The sequence below is a fragment of the Etheostoma spectabile genome, chromosome 14, assembly GCF_008692095.1.
Source record: "Etheostoma spectabile isolate EspeVRDwgs_2016 chromosome 14, UIUC_Espe_1.0, whole genome shotgun sequence".
NCBI lineage: Eukaryota > Metazoa > Chordata > Actinopteri > Perciformes > Percidae > Etheostoma > Etheostoma spectabile.
The window spans coordinates 11080544-11105157 of record NC_045746.1 but is presented as its reverse complement, the minus strand read 5'-3'; the positions used below and the strand labels follow the sequence as shown (position 1 = coordinate 11105157).

At 42.6% G+C, this 24614-nt stretch overlaps 1 pseudogene; it reads right to left on the bottom strand.

The window, feature by feature from the left end:
• Positions 1-14273: 14273 nt before the first annotated feature.
• LOC116702003 (SH3 domain-binding protein 5-like) lies at positions 14274-24102 on the bottom strand (annotated as a pseudogene).
• Between the last annotated feature and the right edge of the window lie 512 nt (positions 24103-24614).

The following is a 24614-nucleotide window of genomic DNA, read 5'->3' as shown; positions in this document are numbered from 1 at the left end:
GCAAGTGTGAAAGTTGTGACACACATAACACTGACCGAATGCCTGGTATTACCCTGTAACACCGTTCACTACTGCTCCATTATGTTGTGCAAACTCCCGTGTCCTCCTCTCTCTGTGCAAGGTCCGGCCGAGCGTTTCATCCTGCTGCGGTCCATCGCCTTCAGACTGGGTTCAGGAGTCGTGCTGGCCTTGGAGCATATTCTTCCATCTATGTAGGTCTTCGATTCAGGTTGGCACACGGTTCCGGAAGTCATCATCAATGCCTTTGTGCTCTGGTACTAACAAAACACAGATCTAGGCTACAGACTTATTTTCGACCATGTTTAGATTCCTCACATAGGATGACGGAAACAGCGGACACTAGCAAGGTTCAGTATCAAGTCTAGGGAGGAGTGATTTCATTTGTCAGATCTGCAGATAGGAGGGTCATGGCTCATGCGTTGTTGTGCTATTTTTGCCCAATCCCACAAATCACTTGCCACTCTGCACTAATTTTAAAGCTCCAACAACAACATCAGTTTCACCCACTCCCATGATTCCTCCTCACCTCCTTTCCTCCCTCCACCCTTCAAAACCATGCACGTTTTTTTACAAAGGCACTGAGTGGACGGGCACAAGAGCGCATGCTAGCCGGTATTCTTCACTGACTACGCATTTGGTCTGGGCTAAATGTGCTAGCAGGCATAGCTACTTTATACGAGATGGAGAGTTGCAACGCTTATATAAGCCCAGGCGTCCCTGCTATCTTCTAAATATGGTGGGTCTGAACAAATCCCTTTGTGCATGATACCTCTTTGTGAGCACACATTTTATCCTCTGCCCCCTTATTTCTGGCACTCACCGGTGCCTCGTCCACTCTGTCTGTCTCCTTTCTCCCCTTCTACTGTCACGCTATCTTTCTCTGTCAGGGTGCTTCCTCAGCGACAGGTGGTGTTAGACAATGACGGATGGAGGAAGCCATCGACTCCTCCGCAAGGCAGCATTGTTTACGGTCCGGGTCTTATCTGCGGTCACCGTGTGTCTCTATGCATTTCACTCCATACCCTTCGGTTGCTTATCTAAGCCAGTGGTTCCCCAAAGTGGCACCACCAAAGTCCACACTGACACCCAGAGGTCCTGAGGGCATTCCAGGGGGTTTCCCACTTTAATGCCATCAATAAGTTAAACACAGTGACAGAATGTAGAAAACTCATTTTGGTTAAAGGGTTTTTATAAATTTTCTGTAATAAAAATCTAAAAGCAAACTCCAATCAGATGGGGGCCCGTGAGGACGAAAACTATATCAATGGTGATCCGTAGTATTATTGGTGCCAGTTTTGGGGGGTCTTTGACATGTGATGACAATGTTGGGACCACTGATCTAACAGTTCAAATGGATATCATTATGTATATTTTTATTGTCAACAGACTTCGTAAAAAAGACCAAAACAACAATTTTACATTACTTCCAACTTCATACACTCAGTGTGGCTCGACAGCCCAAAAGTCATTGTTCCGAATGCAGATTTCAATCTACCAGGAGTGAAGTTGCGAAGAATTGATACACTCGTGTGGATTGGTGTTGGATTTTTTTGAAAAAAAATAAGAAAAAATGTAGAAGATTAACCACGCCCGCCTATCTTCTGGAAGTTTGTGTTTTCGCGGTTGCCAGGTTGAGAAGGGTCAGGTGGATGGGGGAAGAGAGTTATTCAGCAGTGGATTAGTACAAAAAACAGATGAGGAAGAGGACTATCACTGTTCTAATTGGTAGGCTAAATGGCCTGTGTATGTCTGCATGCACGCCTACCTAAAATACAGTTTATATGTGTGCATTCCATATTCTGTGACCATTCTCTTTCTCTTCTACTCTGCACCCTAGGTTGGGGAATGGCTGGGTATTCACGGGCCTCTCTCTGGGGTGTCCAAGTTAGGGAAAACCTATACCTGAACCAGTTTGTGTTCGGGTTGATTGAGGTCCGCTGTTCTGTCTCGTCTGCTGTGCTTGCCCTTTCAGCCGCCCCCGACTCCCAAAGCGGATTCCGGGACACTGGGGGGCTCGCCTTGTCTGCTCATGCGCGCTCCCTGCAGGTGGGTTGGCACGTGTTTTGACAGGACTGTGGAAACGTTCTTCAAACCTTGGAAACAATCCGCTTTTCATCTCTCCTCAATATAAATGATTTTAACGGGTTCCCGCATTGTGTCTGTAGTCTACCAATGGTCGTAAAACCGGTCTTGCCATGTAGGGAAGTTCGGTAAACAGCGTCCGTTGCTGTAATTCTATGTGACACTGCTGGGATGTTCCCCACTGTGCTTCGGTTAAGTGCTTCATCCACACATGTCCCAAAATGTCTATGTGGTTGATACATACACTGAGTCTTCCCTTGTTACCTACAGTCAAAACAGGAATTGGTGTATCCTGTATGTTTGCGAGGATAGGGTGGTGTCTTAGCCCATTATAAACAGGTTCATGACCATAGCACCACTAGTGCACTCTGGTCATCTTCGGTGTCTCCCCACTGCTGGGGCTGTCAGGAGCCTGCTGCCCGAACTGGCTGACAGACCTCTGCCGGACCTGTGGAGGATGCAGAGAAGGGACTGAGGTATACCATGTGGCGGGTTTTTTTTAACTTTGACAACTGCTTAATAATCCATGCTTTTTTTATGAATTCAGGTTTTATGTGAATATTGGTAATCATTTGACAGGGGTTAGGGTCAGTGATTACTTGTGCAATGTCTGCATAAGGGGGGATTGTATCTGTTGTATGTGTGGTAAAGGTCATGGTCTGACGTGTTATAGCAGCATTATGTAGTACTGATGCCCAAGACAACTTCCCTCAGGGGCCAATAAAGTGATTCTTGATCTTGATGCTGCCAGCCGCGTGAACCCAAAGAGGATATATCTCGCTGCCGGGCGTCACATGTGAAGAACCCAACCTTTGCAAACAGCTGTGTGTTTTGTTCCTACAGGTCGCTCCAACCAAGGCGACACTGAGATGTCTGAGGTACGAGCCAATCAGCCAACAGCACCGAGCAGCAGGATGTTACGAACGCACATTGCCATCTGGCATAAGCTGCACATTGACACTATTCACCTATTACACAGCCTCCACTTTGTAACAGATACCGCACTACAAGACAAAAAACATCTCATGCAATTCCTGTCAGGATCTGATTAAAGCTCGATGCAAACCAACTCCCATGCAGGTGCACATGCACAGACAGGCATTATTATAGTGATTCAGGGAATAATCACCAGCCTACGTTTTAGCGAGTACAGGTAAATCACTCGCATAAATCAAGAATGTCCCTGTATAATAATGTGAAAGAGTCAGTGTTACACCTTTTATCAAATGGTGAGAATTGGTTGGATATATGTGCATAGTGGAGGAAACAGAATAAAACGTTTCTTCAGCTTTGCAGACACAAATTTAATTTATATATATCTATTGATGGCACCGCTGGAGCTCAAATCTCAAACCTGGGCTCATTGATGAATGCAGATTGGCCCAAGACAAGCTCAAGCACTTCTCTCTAAAGCCAGTAACATAGTACCAAGCAGCTATTGTTGGACTTCCTGTTTCAGGATTGAAGGATTTATTACATTTTTGCATATTAAATGAAAAACACTTGTGTAATATTTTTGTATAAAAAGTATACGGGTCTATGGAGTTTGTGGAATACTTTAGGTGTATCTTTTTTTTTTTTTAGTTTGGGCATTTAGCCTTTATTGACGGGGGACAGCTAAAGATAAGGAAGGGGAGATGGACATGAAGCAAAGTGCCAAAAAGTCACGAGTTGATCCTGGGCCCACGCATAGATGACTAAAGACCCTCTATTATGGGCGCCCCACCTAACCAGCGAGCTATCTGGGGGCCCAACCTGGTGTATCTTAATGCTGTATGAAACAATGAATCTTTTTCTGTCCTCTATTTCCCGAGCCATGAGACCAGAAAACCATTTTCATTGCATGTACTAATTAAACTTTAAGACTAATTCTCAGATTCATGTAGCTCAAATTTTTGTACAATTTTATTGATACTATGGGATGGGACTTGTGACCAGCATGGGGTGTTAAATGACGCAGTATACAAATTTGGAGTTGTGAATTTCTACAAGTTCATAATTTTAAGGTTTAAGGGCTGTGGTTCCTTTAGATGATTTGGAGCATAAATATCCCCCCCCCCCCCCCCCCCACCCCCCAAACACACCCCAGCACCGCTTTCCACCCCTCAGGCAAAATACCTCAATATTCACACTGTAGAAAAGCCATATGGACGGCCCCCAGACCATGCAGTCAGACTTCCAACCCGCACTACACAAACCATTTGCTGCACCACTCCTTCGATACGCAGGCTCACTGGCTGCACACACCCCCAGCATTGAGTACCAACCATGCCCCGAGGTCCCACTGAAGCCAGCAAATGTGCCCCACAACTGTCTACCTCCATCCTTTATTGCACCTTGATTCCAGACCCATTAGCATTGACAGCAAACAAATTACCCACAAAGCACAACAAAAAATGTACACAACGGGTACTGTATTTTGTACCACACTGAAGGAAGGCACCTGCAGCCTCATTCAATGACAAAAGATTAACACATTGTGGTTCGTTTGTGTTTTTTATCACAAAGTATCTCAGTTTGATTTGCAAACCACATGTTGAAGCTCTTAACAAATCCAGCATTAGGCATCATTCATCCTCATGCACTCACATAGTGGAACATGTGGACGGACACACGGACACCACACACGGGGACACATCTAGCAAGGGAAACATATGTAGATCAGTGTGACGCCACAGTGTATCCTTTCATAGACATGGGATGTAGCCATCATTGCCCCAGTAGGTGGCCCCATGAGTTCTTTCCCAAAAGTATGGCTCCCCATTCGGGCGCCGTATCCCACTGCGAGACGGCATGGTCCAAATAAGACAGTTGGATTACTAAAGAAAGACAAAAAACCAGAAGGATGCCTGATTGATGTTGCACGAAAGGTCCATGTGCGCGTAAAAAAATGTGAGTGAGAAGTGGACTTACCACAAGCCGGTTCATAGTAGACGCCGTGGCGTAGAAAACAAACGATCGATGGAAGCATCGGTACGGACGGCCGCCGGACCGTTTTTTTTAACGATAGCCAGCTTAGGGCGCGCATCTCCTGACGTCACGGTGGTGTAGCTCTGGATTTGGGCAGTAAGCTGGGATGTGTTCACATGCCAATCATCTGTGGAGAGAGGGAAACAGAACATTTAATATGAACCCTGAAGTGAAGCCGAGGCCAAGTATACGATAAAGAGCATACGGGCCTGGATTTCTTCTCTTCCCTGGCTTCACTGCCTAAAAACCGCAGTAAAATGTAATACACCGGGTTGAACCTGAAGTTACCTGTTAAACCAACCTTTCTGTAAGCCAGTTCCTAAGGAACTGGAACCAAAATTAGGGCATTCATAAGCTCATTGTACTGCGGTAGAATAGTCGTTGAGGCCACTAAATATTTTCCTTGGACATAATTGGGTGCAGACGAATGGAATTGCTTCATCGGATTCTTGTTTAAAATGTCCCACTGAGCTTCGCTGCCTAAGTAAAGATGTTCAAATGAGCTCAAAGATTCCTTACCAACATATTACCAAGTTAATCTAAAGAGAACGACTTCCAAAGACTAATGAAACATGCACCATTACCTCAATATAGAGGACCAATGTGGGAGGGTGTTTCACTTTGTCAAAATGAAAACACCTAACAGTTGACTGCCATTTAGTGGTCTCAAGCAGTGCTATCCATGTTGATTAACAAAGGTATTCTACTTCAATAGATCGCCTTCACAAAAACTCGGATCATCTCACCATTCCATATAGGCTCCGTAAGTTTCTGTTGTCCGATGCCTCCGTGTTTTCAGATCCACCTCGTATCCTGCCACTTGCCCATCCGTCCACAGCCGTTATTGCAAAAACACAGGAAAACAGTCCACCAGCATCGTGGGAACAGAACCATGCAGGGAGCCAGTTGGGGGAAAAAAAACGAGAAAAAAAACCGGATCGGAACACGGATTATAACCTGGCCTGCTCTGCGAGGAATCCCACTCTATGATCACAATACAAGCACACAAAAACAGATGGTTTGAGGACAAAAATGAAGTTCAAATGACCATTCATACGCCAGCTGTTACGGACGCTGTGAGACCGAAGAAGTACATTGCAGAATTGGCCCCTGGGTAGCGGCTCGTTTATGAAACCCGCCTGTGGTGAACGGGGTGCCATGCTGAAGGTCACTTCCTGCTGCTGCGTGCTGCAAAGGCTCAACAGTACAAATGTGGGAACATAAAATAAATAGGATAGGCGAATACATTTCACCTAGGTGGTTTTCCACTTCAGTAAACGTTTTTGTTAATGGTAGGATTGGCGTGATAATCCGTTTGCTTTCTTAAAAAAGGAAAAGAAAAGCCAATTATAACTAGCCATCATCAGTTCATCATAAACCACTCATGGTCTTTCATCCATAACACAGCACCAACACATGACATCACCCAGACGAACACTTTTTTTAATGACCCTGTAAGCTCCTAAATTCTAACCATAATTTTTTTTCCAATAACAACCCACCCCCCAAATGTTTTTGTTCCTTTTTTTTTTTTTCATGCAGTCTGTTAACTGCCTCCTTAGACATCTCAATAATTGCTATCTCAATTAAAGAGCAATGGCCCAAAGCAAGAGCAAAATCAAGTGTGTGTGAGAGAGGGAAGAGAGTGAAATAATTTGGTCACTCAATGGAGTAAGTAAACCCATGCAACTGTTTGGATCAAAGTTGCATGGAACCCGGCTAAAAGGGAATGGCACTTTGAGCTTTTCTGCGAAGCATAAATTCATTCAATTTTATTTCTTTTTTACCACTGTTAAGTCTGTTTAACGCGAAGGAAAGAGGCAGGACAAACTGTCTGTGGAACCTACCTCATTGAAGTAGAGGACTTCTTTTCACAAATGATACACAAGTGCTGACACCCTAAATTAAAGAGAAGAAATCAGATGCAGACTATTTCACCAAAAATGACTGAATACAGACTGCCAACTGTCCCATTACCCAGACATGGGAACTGTATTATTCTGAAGAAACTACCACTCCCCTACAGCCAAAAAGATTCAAGCTGTCTTATTCGTCTTAAAATAGAATGGTGCCAATAAGAGATTAAAAACCAAACGAACTACAATGCAAGTCTAAAAAGATGACAAATGAGGTGCCATGCTAAAAAAGAGTGGTTTTCAAGAGCACCAAAAAAGTAGCCACAGTGGAAAGTGGCCACGGCGGCTATTGGATTTCATTGTCACCTTTAGGAAGCGAGCGCCCTCTACTGCCGGGGGGCAAAGCTCCAGCAGGAGCCCACAGATGGCATGGGCAGTGACTGGAGTCACAGCACCTGAGGAGCAGAGTGAGCTTAAAAACTAGAAAGGTCCTGCCAGGGAGATGATCTTGGGCTAACGTTATAGAAGCATAGGTTTACCGTAAACGAGCCAGTCATGGGATCCGGTACTTGCACTCTAGTAAAGCTTGAGACGAAGGGGAGCCCTCGTTTGGGGTCTTTACTCGTTTCCTTCCCCTCATGGTGGCCAGCTCGACTGGTGCGGATCTGAAAGAGAGTTGAGAGCCAGAGAGAACGGACAGCCCTGCTCTGTTCTTGGAACTGTGGAATACCTAGAGTAATTAGGAATAACAGTCATTAGAAATCCCTCAATTAAAAATGTCAACATAACCATCTGTGCGGGACGTGCTGTTCCTCTCACGAGGTTATGAGCAAAAGCGGCCCCCTTTCTTCATGTTCTCTTTCATCCTGTACGGACGCTGGCACTTGCCTTGAAATGGTGTGAAGAGTGCTCTGTGTGGCCTAGATGCGAGGTGTGGATTGAGCTCTTTCATTGGATGGCCAACAGTGGTGCTCCACTCCTGGGCAGGAAATACGCCACAGCTCATACTGTGAGGTAAAAAAAAAAAAAAAAAAAACTTTAAATCTTTCTAAAAATCTGATGCGTGCACATACAGAAGAGCACCAAAACCATTCAGGCAGTGAAAAGACTTTAGGGTCCACACGGGTGCTGAACCTGGGTAGTAACGTAGTATTTTGTAAGTGACACAGCAGCGTGTTGAACCCATAATCTCATAATGGAGTAAAAAAACAAAAAAAAAAAAACGGCGTTGAAGGCTCTTCCTTGCCATCCGCACCTCTCTCTTACATGGGTCACCACAGTGTGTAGGGATGTTCTTCTTTAAACCCAAGTGGTAACATTCTGCCAATCACACAGAACCCTCCGAGTACTCCACCTCAGAAACTGTAGGAGTGGAATAACTTGTCCGCATTCAGAGTATTTAAAAAAAAAACAATCACGGTTTGAGTAAATCTGAAAAAGGGCCGATGGTGGAGATAAAGTAGTACCCAATTTCCAATAAACACCTTTTGTGTCTTTGTAAAGTGCCATAATTGGCATTCTTGGTTGTTTGGTTTGTAAAGGTAGCTCGATTTCCCAAGCCCTGAATTAAATATCATCATTAATTGTACTATCTGGGTGAGATACGAATATGGGGAAGAACTGGACCCTTTTACAGACTTTTCCATCTGCTGTTCAGGGAGTGTAACACTACATTCTGTGATGGATGAATTGAGAGACAACAAATGCAAAAAAGTAGCAAAAGTTTACACTAAAATTTGTTTACCCAGGTTCAGCTTTACACATAACCTTAGTGGGTCACAGAATAGTGCACTATGTTACACAAATCATCTTAAAACTAGGGTTTGGTGTTCCAAATAATACGCAAGCGGTTTTTCCCCAACATCCCAACCTGGAAGCCCGCGACCATCAGGCAACGACGACTGGAGTGACCCGCTTTCATCTTCGTTCCGTTGACACTCTGGAAACACTTTCATCACATCTGCTCCGTCCCATGGTTCTCGGAGTGAGTTTATAGGCGTGACACAGCCACTGCTGCGCTTCCCCAACTGGTAGGGTGACCACCTGGCCTTGACGATCAATGTGAGATATTTAAACTTAGACATTATTAGCTGTACTGAAATCTCTGAGTAATAATACCATGTACCCATTACATTACTTTACAAGTAACGCTTATTTTACTTACCCAAATTCTGGTTTTTTCTACCCTAAGTGCCCCATTCCCATGTGTATGTATGTATGTATGTTGTATGTAGGATGGTATCTCTCCTTCTGCAACCCATTAATCAGTTTGTAAATAAGTCCCAACTGCACCTGTGTTTTCTCTCAAATGTTACAGAATAATGTTAATGGCCCATTTTGCATCTGTTAAGTTAAGTATCCTTTCATCGAAGATCTCAGTGTAATCTTTTAGTTCTTCTAGCCACTCGGTGCAAGACTTTATCATTTTATTATACGTCATTGTGCTTTTCGTTCAGGTATAATAAATACGTATATACACTCATAAGTTGTTCCTAACACAGCATAGGTACACCAGGGAGTAGCAAGTCAACGGGTACAAGTAAATATTTGTGTAAAGAACCGAAATGTACAATAAACATATTTTGAATGTTTTTTGCTGATGCACTGAAGTAATAAATTCTTATGCCATTTGGTATTATAATTACAATTCTCAACATTTTTACGTCTTTGCGATGGAAATATAAATACACAACTTGCAAGATGAGCTTGAAACAGACAGAAAAAAACAGGCCATAAAGTCATATGGCGTGTGTACCTGAGTCACAGAAATATTGCTTCCCAAAAGTGCTTATTCTTCTTTTTCCATTCTTTTTAGTGTACCGACGTGATTATGTTCTGCTCTGTCACATTGTGCCGCCACACTCAGCGTCTCGTTTCACATCTTATTCCGCAGAGCAGGGACAAACACAGACAGGTTTAGGCGAAACAGCCACGGGTCAACAGGTTTCTTACCATGGTAATAGTCTATTCGGCTGGACTTGCGTCAGGTCTAACCAGCTCAAATGCTCCTTACTCAGCGTATGGCCAGAGAAATCATCCTACACAGAAAAGTAACAATAGTACTGCGATTAGTACCCCTAAAGTCTGAAGGAAATAGGCCTTAATGGGAACCTTATGTTGTAACTGCTTACTTGACAGTGATAGCTGTTCCCAAAATTTTGGAAGAGACGGGCACTGCCATGTTTGTACTGCTGTAGCTGAAATGAACATAGGGTTAAAAAGATCTTTAAAAAAAAATAATAAAAAAAATGGGGTGTGGTTATATGACTTCCCAAGCACAAGGACAATATTAAATGTGACAAGGAAATATTGTAAACTGTCCCCCCTACTTTCTGCCCCTACAATGTTCCTATCCCCCCCCCTACAGATCCACGCCCAACTCCCTATTACACACCCCGTTCTTTTATTTTAAGAAAATTTGTTCTTTTATCATTTTGTTACGGGAAATTTTGCATACTGTGACCTTATATTTGGGAAATATTTTACTTTCTGTGATATATTGCTGGTTTTAGTTTTTTTTTTTCTATTGATTTTAATATTTTTTTTTTTCTTCTATTGGTTTGTGTTTATTTGTCCTTTGTTTTTAGTTTAGTAATGTTTTTGTTTATTCTTAGTTGATATAGGAAATTTGGAAGTGTCTTGTATTCACTTACAAAGAGTCAAGCCAGTTAATTACGTTCTTTTATTGTAATAGAAGGACAATGTACAGTAAGTCTTTATAAGTCATTTGCCGGGGAAATTTAAGCAACCACTGGTGCCATTATTTTGTATTATACTTTCATGACATGATATGTATGCATGGTTTAGTCGATAAAATGTAAGCAGGTGTGTTACAGTACAGCGAAAGAAAGAGAAACTTTCTAGAGCTTCGTCTGGTATCGGAGTCTATTAAGGCTACATGCGGATACCTTGATAAGCAAGTCAACTCTAAATTAACATATTTTTGCCTGAAGTTTGGCATGGCATTCACATGAGACAGAAGCAGACACTTCCTTACAATATGCATACGTGTAAATGTATTTACCACCGCTGTTAATTAAGATTTCTGAAGTATTTAACAACCTGTATTAACACCAACGGTTAACGGCTAGCTGTTTTCATAATATGTACCATTAGCTAGCTAAACGTTAGCTAGGTTAGCTAACGTTAACAGTTAGCGTTATGTGGGCAAATTAATGTTGTCCCTTACCTACAACAGCCCAAGAAGTACAGCGGCAATGTATAAAAGCATGTGTTCTACCGTGAGGTCAGAAAGCCGAGAGATAAAGCAGTCAGCCTAAACGCAAACAAAAACACATGACTAGCTATGTAACTACACAGCTGTCCAAAACAAATTCAATCACTCGCAACCGCAAGTTAAAACCAACCACACTGTGGCGCGGAAGCGCGAACGCCAATCAACAGACAGAGGTGGGGTTTTATTGGAAAATGTGTTTGTGTCATATGATTCAATGACTGTGGTTAGCTTTTAGGAAAACCTCATGGGACTAATTAGTTTACAGTCTTGATACGGACAGATACCAAAGGTTGTGTTGGGTAACCTGTGGATATAATTGTCAATATTGCTTTTATTGTTTTGAGTAGGAAAATTAGTACATTAGTCACTTACATGGGACTTTACAGAGCAGGAAAGGTGGTGTGAACTAACAGAAATAGAAGGCTCCATTCATTCCTGGGCCTTGTGATGGCCAGTCCTTGGTTGGTGCATCATATCACTCTCGCTTGTTCTATTTATGCAAACCAATCACTGTAAACTGTCCCGGGTGGATTAAGCCCTGGAAGCAGAGGGTGCATATGTCTGAACATGGGTGATTCTAACTGTAGTGAGTCTGAAGTTCCTGCTAAAGCCTCGGACCGGAGGGTGCACAAAAACCCAACTCTGCAACTAGATGTCAGTATCTTACAGAACATGATCATAGTTGCCCAATCAAAGAGTCCAGGCTTTATGGCACCAGATATGGAAATCCCAAAAGAAGCATAATTAAAAGGCATCATGATGTCAGGAGCGTGTGCAGACATGCAGAAGAGCACACAAGGATCGCAAACAAGGTTACAGAGTAAAAAAGAAGCTGGGCTTACTGAATGAGGGTACTTACTGAGTACAGCCAGCAGGAGCTTTTTAGGAACCAGCTCTGAATATCACGATACAGACAATAAATAGAAAACCAGTTATTCAGTACACCTACTGTATTCTGTTAGCATAGACTCGGATACTGGACTTATGAGGATGACACTGATATATATTTGAGAGTTGCAAAACATCGAACTACATATCTGCCATGTTAACATTTACCATAAACATGGCAATAAGCAAAACATTGTATTTTTTTTTTCTTGAATCATGATTATAAAACACAAATATAAGGAACTGAGATGCGGACACTGTAGGACAAACTATAAAATAAAGACACTATCTGGAAATGACCTCAAACATTCATTGGCAGTTGTACTGCAATCACATGTTACTTACAGTAGCCTTTGTTCGTCATATGGCTAATAATTATATCAGCAATGAGCTAATATCAGTTGATTATCAGTTTTAATATAAGTACTGTGTGGGTGAAAAAGGACTGAAAAAGACTGGAGGAAATAACTGCCTTTTTAAAGGAAAGTTGCACCTCAATACTGTGCATATTAATGCAGTCAGGTGAATATTGTTACAAATCAGTTCCAGAATTATAACCAGCCTTCATTACAGTAAATATAATGTTATAATTTTCACAGATTTAGGTTTCTGATTCCTGATGCTCCGGGGTTCGAATTTGACCTGCAGTCCTTTGCTGCATGTCTCTCTCTCCCCCTTGTGCTGTCACACTGCAATAAAGAGAGAAAAAGCCCACAAAAAGTAATCTAAAAAAAATATAGTATTACAAAATATAATGCTAAGAAGGCTATTTCTGGGAAAAATCTGTTCGTTTTAACTTTAAAGGGATCATTTGACAGTTTGGGAAATACTCTTACTCGCGGGATATTTCTTTGCTGGGGAGCAGATCTTTCTGGAGCCTTGCTGGGTGGCCTGGCAACTGCTCAGAGTATTACGGTCGAACACATAACGCTTTAAAACAGCCAATTTTCATTTTTACACTTTGTTTTTTGATACGATTAAACAAGGAGGATAAAGCGTTAATGTGAGCTTTTGAGGTGCCGGTAGGGGGAGAGCCAGGCTAACTGTTTCCCTTGTGCTAAGCTAAGTGACTGCGAGCGGAGCTGCACATTTACTGCACAAACATTGAAGAGTGGTTCAATTTCCCATCTGACTCATGACAAAATAGGACATACATTTATTTCCCAAAATGTTGAAATAAGTAATTTTTAGTGCGCAAAACAGGCAATACACTCAAGTGTGGCATAAGTGTGTGAGAGGACTCTGGTTCCTGTAACCCCTGCTATTGTATAAGTTAAAACATGACATCAGAGTATAAACTACAAAATTATTATAGTATAAATTACATCTGTACTACAGGTAGCGTGTGAGCCTTTTTCTTAAAACACAACAGACGGACACTCAAAAAATAGTCAATCGTCACCATCTAAGATGCTGCGCTGCACTCAATACATTTCACTCCCTTATTTACTTTTTTAGTTCAGTGCTCAGAGTACTGCTTACGCACCACCAGTTTATCTTGATAGCTTACTCCAAAATATTCTCCACATCCTACATTTCAACTTACATTCAGGAGCTACACAGCTCAATCATGAAGGCAAACACGACTAATCCAACATATCGGATTATGTTGATCCCATTTGGATCGTCTTGTGGTGATTCAGATCCAAAAAGAGGCGATTGCCAACTGTTTTGCCCAAAGTCAATTGGCTAAATGTTCCACACATTAACTTTGCACACATTACTATAAAGCTGCATATAGGTAATACCATTATGTGTAGAACAGCTGTAGAATATGCCAAAGGAAAGAAAATGTGCCTTTACGTTGAAACACCCACTTCTTTGTGGCCACAAAAGAGACACAGATCGTGAAATTTGTCAATGACAAACAAGCCATATCCTCTTTGCAACAGGAAGCAAGGAGGTTGTGGGGAAATGCAGTCTTTTGAATAACACTAGCATTAATAATACCAATAGAGACCAATCACCCACTGTCCCTGCTTTCATTTTTTTACAATATAGTTCCACAATGTACTGACATATACTAGATAGCACCTTAATATGGCCACCATCAGATGTTTAGACTATATGGAGCACATAATGTCAGGTTGGAGGAGCTTGGGGTAGTGTGCAGGTTGCTCTATCATTGCTTAGATGAGCATTTCATCCTGTGTCCCCCGTCTTCTGCCACAGAGTCCAGTAGAGGCTTGAAGCTGGGCACAGTAGTTCACTTAGGCCGGTTAAGAACAGGTAGTAACATGGTAGTGGCTAGAGCCGGGAGTGGAAGTTTCAGGGTTAATAAAATCGGCGACTTGCTCATCCCCAGAGTCCCTCTTGTTTTGTGAAACAGTCAATGTTAGCTTGTTCAGACCGGCTCTAGCGTCGCCTCGGCTCCCTGCTCTGTCACCTGCGACAACCACACCACACACAACACCCACACAGGCACATGCAATGGTAATACATGTGCAAGTGAACCAAGTAAAACCAATTTATCTTCGCTGAAACACAACTTATTGAAAACAAAAAACTTTCCAGATATGCAGTCTGCTGAACTATGGAAAACCCTTGACCCAAAAGGGACAATCAGATTCCCAAAAGTACTAGGTTGGAAATGCCTGTGCGCATCGGTCTCTATGAGACATTTGCAGCCATCACCTCAAGAAGATGCGCAGAGGGAGACAACAGCTGTGTGTGTGATGTGTTGCCGTCATTGCTGAAAAGTGAGTTTCCGGTGTAATCCCTATATGTTTAGATGCCTTTGAGAATTGCGTCGACTCCTTGTGTTCGGAATGACTAAGACACCCATTATATGCATCATTCCTAATACAGTCCTACCATATTTACCAACCCAACACTTTTTAACAATATACAAACAAATGTGTTTTGTGTACTAATAGTTGGGTCACCACACCCAGGCTAAAACCTCGAGTCACTTCAATTAATGCTGCTTGAGCCAATTTACTGTGTACAAGTTGTTTTTATTTATGAGTCAAGTTGCACAAAGTTTAATTAATCCCGCAAGGGGAAATTACAATATTTACCCACAATATATTACCCACAGGCCTGAATTACACACCACATGCTCAGTCCTATACATGCACTAAATGGAGAGATGGTCCGAGTGAGGGGGCTGCTCATGGAAAGGCGCCCGAGCAGTTATTGGCAATAATGGTTGTATTTTTTTGCTAATAATTATCAGCTTTCATCTACATCTTTAGAGATGCTGGCATGTGTATTTTCCTCGCTTTTGGAAGAGGAGACTAGCTGTACCCACTGCTTCTAGTCTTCATGTGTAGCTAAGCTAACCCAAGTCCTGACTCCAGCTCTTCTTAATGCTCCATACAACAACACAAAACAAGTTCAACATGCACTGTAGGATGAGCATCACATCAGAAGTTAACACACATGTACACGCGATGTGATGAACACACACCTCTCTCCTGGTCACGTCTTGGAGAGGAAGCTCCACTGCACTGGCTGCGGGGGCCCAAGAGAGGTGAGGCATGCCCTGAACCCCAAACTGAGTCGGGTCATGGAGAGCTACATGGCTCGCTAACTCCAGTCCACCGGGAAGGAGGAGGAGTGGAGGAAGGAAGAGGAGGAGGAGGAAGAGAGGGACAAGCAGGAGGTGTGGAGCGGGAGGAGGGGTAAGGGCGGGGCATGTCCAGAGGGGTGGAGGAAGGTGGAATGGTTGGGAGGAGGATGAGGAGGGAGAGGAGGGTAGCTCGGGGGGAGGAGGCGGAGTGAGGGTCGGTCTCCTCCTCTGAGCTGCAACTGTGACGCCCTCATCGTCAATTGATACGGACACCACTGAAACACACACACACACCCCACACACCACACACACACACACACATACACACACACACACACAACACACACACACACACACACACACACACAAAGATATACACATTAAACATGCCGACAACACGATGCCAACAAAAATACATAAAGTGGATGGATGAGTGAATGCATGTTCTTTTCTAAGCTTCAGTTGGACTCACTTGACAGACCGTCCGATCCATCTTGAAGGCAGCAATGCCGTTGCCCCCGTCTCCTCCGCACCGACACCCTGCTCCCTGGTTTCCATGGCGAGGGAGCGTCGTGGGATGGATCTCTCGAGATGCTCTCTAAGTGCGTAGCGCTGCGCGGTAGTTGGCCTTGGCCACCACCAATTTGGCCTGACGCTCACCACATGTGCTGTAGTTGTATCTATGAGAATCAAACACAGTTTCTTAGTAAACACAACCTCAAACTTTATGTAAATAGGAATTATGTACATTTGACATTGTTTCTAGGCTAAGTAAGTATGACATTTACTTTACACTTACTAATCAAGGGTAGTGCTGATTCCTAAGCAAACTTAGAACCTAAGAGACTACACCCATGCAAGCCCAGTGAGGCTTATGGCATAGAGGTATTTGAGCTAGGTACTTATGTCAACATAAAAAACACACTAACATATTTAGAAAGTATAAGTTTATCATGTCGCCTTAGTTTACATTTTTAGCATGGCGACATTTGCTAATTAACACTAAACAAAGAACAGTTGTCATTAGTTTTGCAGGGATTTGGTAATACTCCAAGTATTCAACATATTAAAGGGTAATTTGGATACTTTGAGTGGTTGTTGTTTGAGGTAGTTATACATAGTCAGTGTATTATCCCTATTCCGTATTAAAGCCCTGTTTGGAAAAAAAGGCGGAGGGACCGACATGGAAGTGAAGCAAAGTAGGCCTACTGCTGTAGACGGCAGCAATAAAGAAAATATTTTTGTTGATTTGTTAATGTTATTGTCGGACTTTGGGTTTTATGGGTTAGTTCAGATTCACCAAAGAAGTTACACAGTAACACAAAAACAACTAACCGATCGAGGCAGTAGAAGACAGCAACTCCCATGTGTGCCAGGTAAAATTTCTGTTTTTTGTCAAAAGAGTCTGAAAGAATCTACTGACTTAGGTTGGCTAAAATACATTTCGCTGCAGCTCGTGTTCACAGCAGACAATGCTTAGCTTCCGCGGTGGTGGTACTGCCCGGTAGTAGTACTTATGTGTACTTATTTGGTGGCTAAAGGTGTGACACCACCAACCCGATAATAGGCAGTCGGACAGTCGGACGAGGTCAGTGACTCGAGCCTGTTCGGTGGTGTTCCATGCTCTGCGTCAGTCGGAGGAGGAGGAGGAGGCATCGGCCTCATTTAGCCTGATTTGTGAATTGGAAGGCGGGCAGTCAAACTCAGTGACCAATCTATTGGTAAACTGAAAAGGACGAGCGTGGACAAAGCCTTTCAATTTTTTTTTTGTTTACCTTTGTGTGAAGTGAAGACAGATTCAGCAGCTGCACGGCCTATATTCCACTAAGATGTTTTCAGAAACACGTTTCGGGGAACTTTTTGTAAACTATGAGATTGTATTCCGAAGGAGCGCCATGACAGTTGGTCTTTAAAATTCCGGAGAATCAAGACCCACGTGACGCGTTTGTCCAATCCGGTTTTGATTTTTGGGCGACAAACACAGATTAAGTGTGTCAACTGCTTTTCTGCCAAAGGTTGGCTGGCGGGTTGGTGTTAGAGCCTTAAAATGTATAAACTACAGTGCTTTGAACTGTTTGGTTTGGTATTGACTTTTAAACGTCATGTTCTGCTAACATACATAACTCAAGCTGTAGATAATACTGGCTTTCAGTTCAAAATACGGCCTACAGGGGAGAAAAAAGAAGAAAAAACTGAGAGAGGGAGGAAAAAAAGTGCCAAATGTCACTGGAGAAAATGCTGGGAAGAATAACACCCTCTGTGAGCAGTCACATTCCTTGGCTGTACACACTACCAACTCCAACACTGCACAAAACAACACATGAAACATCTGGATTGCATCAGATGACATAAACGTAGCCCTGCTTTCTCACAAACAGCGAGGCCCAGAGGGAGGGAAAAGAAAAGGAAACATTCAGAGAGAAGACAAAGGCAAGGCCGGACCTGGATTTGTTGATGGTGCGTTGAGTTTCTTCTCAACTGCCTCATGTGGCTGATACAGGAATTGTAATTGGCTGCTGTTTTTCGTGTTCAGCTTCGCTACGTGTTCTCGCTGCTCGGCCTCCATCACCTGAAACAATCAAGACAGGGTTATTTCACTGTGAGAAACCAAGCAATGGACAAATCCAGTATAAGTACATTGACTCTACTTTCTATTACTCAATTATCCATGTTGTCCTTGGGTCAGATGACCCGTTTTTTAGTTAATTTCTCTTTTTTGAACAAAAAATGGGCAATCAAAATAGCGCTGAAAAAACTGATCAAAAAACTTGGGCAAAAACATCAAAAAAAAGCACCCACAACATGAAAAAGTGACCAAACAGGGTTTTTTTCATGGTTGACAGGAAGACAAAACAAGGGTTAAGCTGTCTTGGATGTTCGTACCCTCTGCGGTGGCATGGTTGAGCATTCCTGCCAAGCAGAGTCGAACTGGCGGCTGTCCTCTTCCAGGAGCCTTCCTCGGCCGGGCAATGGTCTCCTTGGCCGCCCGCAGGATCTCCACCGCCGCTGGAAACTCCTGAGTGCCTTTTGGGCTTCAACCTGGGCCTGGATTCAGAGCGAAGGGTCAGTTAAGATCACATCAGGTGGTAAAGGCTGCTGTGGAGCTTAAGGTTCAACCATGGACTGCGATTTCACTTTATGCAGAATGTGAAAAGCAAAAGAGCTTAAGTCAGAGCATCGTGGACATTCCTTTGACACTGATTCTACCAGCAAGTTGGCCCAGCCTTTATATCACATGATATGAGTGCAGCAGTTGTCCTTGTGCGCCCAGTGTGGGCTTTGTGTATTCATGACCTAATTTCCCTTTGAGGGAACCATGGTTGAATCACAGCCATGGACGGGCGAAGAAGCTGACCATAGCCACGACAACACGCAGAAAGCCAACCCTGCCTTGATCAAATAGACAAACAGGGGCTTTGTCACTATGAAATTCTGACACACTGTCAAGGGGGCTCTTCTGCCACAGTCACAGTCAATAGTAGGATTCTTCCAATCACGCTGGGCATATTGGACCCACTCTCCACTCAGACAGCCGTGACTAAAGGTCAGTGCATGCCGAATAGAAAGCCATTAAAGTAACTCCTATTTAGCGGTACTTAGATAGAAACAAGAAAATATGGTTAGCTGGGTTGTAGGTAATGTAGGTCTTTAGCTTGTGAAAATATAAAACCAAGCTGATGACAATCACTGGGATTCAATGCACACATTGGGGAACCACAGATGAAAATGTCTTATATATTTTTACATGGCATGCAAATGAACCAAAAAAGACAGCATGCTGTTTCATCGAATTTGTTCCAAGACAAAGCAAAAGGATAGCATTTAGTTGGGGCTGTGATACATCTACAGTACACTGTCTATGATATACAATTGATTGTGAAGTCAGTTTTGGGAATAGGTCACTCTACATTTTGAACATAAATCACAAATAAAAAGAAACAAAACCTACCTCCTACACAGTTTCAGTATAAAAAACTAAAATGGTTATTGGAACAGTTAAACAGTTACAAGACACAATTGTGAAACAATTCTGCTCCAATCTATCTGGCGTATCCTTTTACTTGCATCAGGGACATCCAAAATTTTGCACCGAGCAGGCTGTCCCACTGAACTTTCCCCCGGCTGTAACAGCTTTATGGGGAGTGTAGAGTACACTTCTGTTCAATGCAACAGTTTAAAGGAACAACATTTACCTTTAAAACTACAATCGGTTGTTGCCGGGTATGTAAGTCTGTCCGTATGTCCTTTGTCCTGTTTAAACTGTATTGTCTATCTGCAGAGACTGTATACTACAAACATCGCTGGTCTAGGTTGTGTTTCTATCCTTTTGCATTTGAATGGATTATATATATTATATATATATATATATATATATATATATATATAAATATATATATTATATATATATATATATATATATGCCAGTGTTGCAGCAAAATGGCCATTTTAACCAATAAACATATTTGTAATAGAATTACTTAATACTATTTATCCCAGTACCCTTTGCACTATGTTCCCACATTTAAAAATTTTTATTGGACCTCTCATTGCATCATCCTCTACATTGTTTATGTATGTGTAGTATATAGTTTGTTTGAATGTGTACACATTGTGGCAACAATGCTCCAAAGGAAAATTCCTTGTATGTGTCTTCATACCAGGTCAATAAAGCTGATTCTGATTCTGATTCTGATTCTGAAATAAAGCCATAAATCAGTGGAAAATAGGCCATATCAATGTTTCAAACTAACCCCAATAGGTTTACATTTACTCATTGAATATTGTTAAATAATTTCTGCATGAACAAACAGCCTCTGGGAGTGTTTCTTGGAGGAAAGTCTCCTTAAAATGAATCATCTCTCTGTCTGTGTTGACGGTCACAGACACAAATTGTAGTCACCTGTGAATGTAATTCTGCATATGTAAGGCGTTTAACTCTTTAAATACTTAATAATTTCCAACGCACAGCCTGCAGACTAAAACCAAATTTAACGTTAACAAGGACTGTTTAAAGAACAGAAATCATTGTGAAATTTCACAAGATCTAATTGTTGAAAAATACGCAAGCTGTAATTATATAGAATTAATTAAACACACATCCATCACACAACAACACTCAACACCCAACACTCCTATTTGGAGTACCTAAAGCCATTGGACTTTCCTTCTATTGCCCCTAATCGACCCCTAAAATAAAGTATACATGTATCTATTGAAAAATAAACCTGAAATCTACTCCACATATGTGAAGCAACTCTGTGATGTTGAACCTTCATTTAAAATATATTGAGATGATATTCAGTAACCTGATAGCTGAGCGGAAGAGAATGCTGTGGCATTTCTGTTTTTTTTTTATTTTCACAAAGGAAAGGAATTTAACCTCCTCCACACCAGAGAGGAATCAGTCTCGTTTAGGGGAGTAAAATCATTTATAAAGTGACTCACATCTCAGATAAAATGGCTTAGAGGTGGTTGAAGCTGCCATGGATGTGTGAGGCCATCTTGCCTCTGCTGCCAAACCACATATTAATTATCACTTACAATAGGAGTATTTTAAAATAAGGATAGCGCTGTGTAACGTGACCACATAGTGCCATAGAACGATAACAATCCAAGAGGCAGATGCTGGTTGGATTTAGGCGTACAGAGCTCGGGAACTGGATTCAGCGGCCAGGTGTTTAGCCGCCAATAGGTGGACTGCGAAGCCACCTACGGGCGACACCAGAGATGACGGTGCTTCAGGGGTGTGGTAGTGAAAATTGAAAAAATAAATCGTCAAAATTCCAATACGTGAGAAAAAGGTAAAAAATCAAAATAAAACGTCACCAAAAATGTGATTTTCAAGACAACACAAGGGTTGATAGTGCTCAGATGCTCTGAGAGTTGGGGGGCAACGGAGTACGTTGTGTAGTACGTTGTGTGCTACAAGCAACCATGTTAATGATAAAAGACTGGGATCTGCATTGCTCAAACAAATTGTGGAAAATCCAAAAGCCGGCATCTTTTGGTCCGAAGTGTTGCAAAGGTTGGACAGCCTGCCCAGGTTGTCAAGGCCCCTTGGAGAAGGTGAAGAGATAGAGGGAGGGGGTGGGAAGATAACAACTGCTCTCTGCACGTATCTGGTAGTTTGACTGGCAAAGTGAATCCCTCCTACTTGTCCCCAATCGTGACCCCATTTCCCAGGCTCAGAGACAAGAGTGGATGCAGGGGAAACAGAAGGAGTATGATAGATATTTAATGAGGAGAAAGCATGTGCAAAGTAGAGAGAAAGAACTGAGACTAAAAACTAGATCCAGGTTTTTTGGTCAAGTTGGAGATGACAATTACACAAAAGTGCTCGTCTGTCAGGACTTCTGGACAGAGGAGCACAACCTTCCTTCTCATGCAGGGTTGGTGTACGATGTGTTGACTACGATTCTCTGCCTTTCTTTACTAGTGCAACAATGACAATTGACACAGTGTCGTCATCTTTGTGGCAGAAAAGCCTGCTGAGCATGGGCCAGCATTAAAACGACAAGCATGTTATCAAGTAATGACCTCCGGTCCAGAGCCCACATTAACTGATAATGCAAACAATACAATGGTTGTTATGGTCTGAAATACCACGACACGCTGTCACCTGTATCTATGCTATTCATGGAATTCTGTGCAATTTCATACAGTGCAATATTGAATATTTAACAATTTCCATTTGTATACAAAGCTATTTTATATTGCATTTAGTGCTCTCAGGACTCAGGGCTGTGCACCAGCTCCCCCCCCTCTTTTTTCTCTGCACTACCTACACTTATATTTTTATATTTATATTCTTATATTTTATATTTTGTGACAACACTGTAAGGGATTGGTCAATCTCATTGCACAGGTACAGCACTTGCGTATGATGACATAAAGGCTTTTCTAATTCATTCCATTCATATCATTCTATGGTGTGTGTGTGTGTGTGTGTGTGTGTGTGTGTGTGGGTGTGTGTGGTGTGGTGTGTGGAATCATTTTTATTTCAATGTGAGAATCTATATCTCCTGTGACCCTTTGATCTGAAAGTCACCTCATTTATGTTTTCTGATTGGAAAGAGGTGCCGACAGACAGGCATGGTGCAGAAGAGAATGTGGGTAAAAGGGACAAAGGATAGGATAGTACAGGCAAATCTACACATACACCCCCCCCCCCCCCCCCCCCCCCCCCCCCCCCCCCCAGTTTGTTGGAATGTAGGAGGATAAACATGGGGGTTGAGGGCTGAGACTGGCTAATGGGTGGGGGAGGTAGTGTGGTGTGTGTGTGTGTGTGTGGTGTGTGTGTGTGTTGGTGTGTTGGGTGTGTGTGTGTGTGTGGGTGTGGTGTGGTGTGTGTGTGTGGTGTTTTATTCTGGCAGGGTCAGTGAGGGTAAGCATTTGTATCCCTTTAAAATAGGTTAGGTTGGTATTAAATATAATATGCATCCAAAATCATGGCCAGACAATCCGCTGGTTGTTTACTCTCTCTCACCACAACCACAAACACACACACACACACACACCACACGAGCTAGAAAAAGGCTTTGGATTATTTCACGTGAACCCATCAAATCCCAAACTCTCCAGTAATCTGATCCTGTCAGAAGCGGATGCCACTGCCAGGAGTTTGTCATATTGCAACAGAGCGAAGCAAGGACACACACACACACACTCACATATATACACAGTCTATTTCAGTTCATATTGCCAGACAGCTCAGATCGACACACCAAATGTCAGCCGGCGGATGATGACTCATAAGCTCTTCTAATTGGCTGAGACTAGGGGTGCGCTGGACTCTACATTTCTTGGGTAGCCAATCAGAGCAAAGCCTCAACTGGCTGGACCAATTCCACAGTAAAGGACCAGTTGGACCCTTTTTATTACAATAATTTTGTGGTGTACAAGTATTTATGTATCTATATATTTAGTGTGAGGCCTTGTAGAGACTGACACAACAAATTTCTAGTAAAGGAGTTCAATTCATAATGTTTACAAGGCAAAAATTTTAAAACACCCGTGTTGACTAAAGTGCTGTACAGACTAGGAGGGTAGCTAAAATCAGAAAAAACGAAAAAAAGAAACGTCAAAGGTGGGTGTGGTGTGTGTGTGGTGGACAGCTTTGGTTACAGAGGTGTGACTGAGTTTAAAAAGGCGTCAGCGTGACTGTGCTCTCTTTAGTGAGATACGAAGAGCTCTTTAATGTTCTCATTTCTAATCCTCAGTAAGCCTGCCCTTACACTCATGTTTGCTGACCTCTGCCACTCTAGCTCTAGCTGTGTGGCTGCGGTGTGCGTGTTTGTGTGTGGGGTGTGCTGTGTGTGTGTGTGTTGGTGTGGTGTGTGTGCGCGTGTACCTGTCTTGCCACTTTGCGAGCTTCCCAGTAAGGTTTGGAGTCGTCCACAGCTCGTCCGTACCTCTTCACCTGCTCGTCCAGCTTCACGTCGCTTCAACCAGCCACGCACGAAACCGCTGACGGCAGTCTACACACAGATACACACCACACACACACACATATTTAACCTACGTCTAAGTGCCATTTCAACGCTGTTGTGAAGGTGCTGCCTGGATGTGGCAATCAGTTTTGGTGATTACTCAGTTATCGTTATATATTGTAAACTTTAGCCATAAGTTGGTTGCCTTGCTGCTCGTGCTCTCGCTTGGTCCTGATCAATTTGGCTTGGCGCCTCTTTAATTCAAGTATCACTAAACAACTAACATATACAGACCATGCATGAATGCACAGCTGGGCGAATATTCCAATATCTTCTGGCCAATATAGGTCCGTTACATCTCAATAGAAGGTATATATGTTTTGGGAATTCAATAAATAAATAGCACATATGTGTTTTTAAAGTATGGGGATTTCTTTTTAAAACTTTGTGTCTTGAGTGTTGTAAAATGTGCCTATCAATAAAACGCCTTATTACTTTTAAAGTAAAGCCATTTTTGTTACTCCTGCATGAATCAATTCTGACAAAATGAGAAGTATGTGTATTTTGTGCTAAAATGAACATAATGTGCAAGAATCAGAATGTAAAGTATCCTCCAG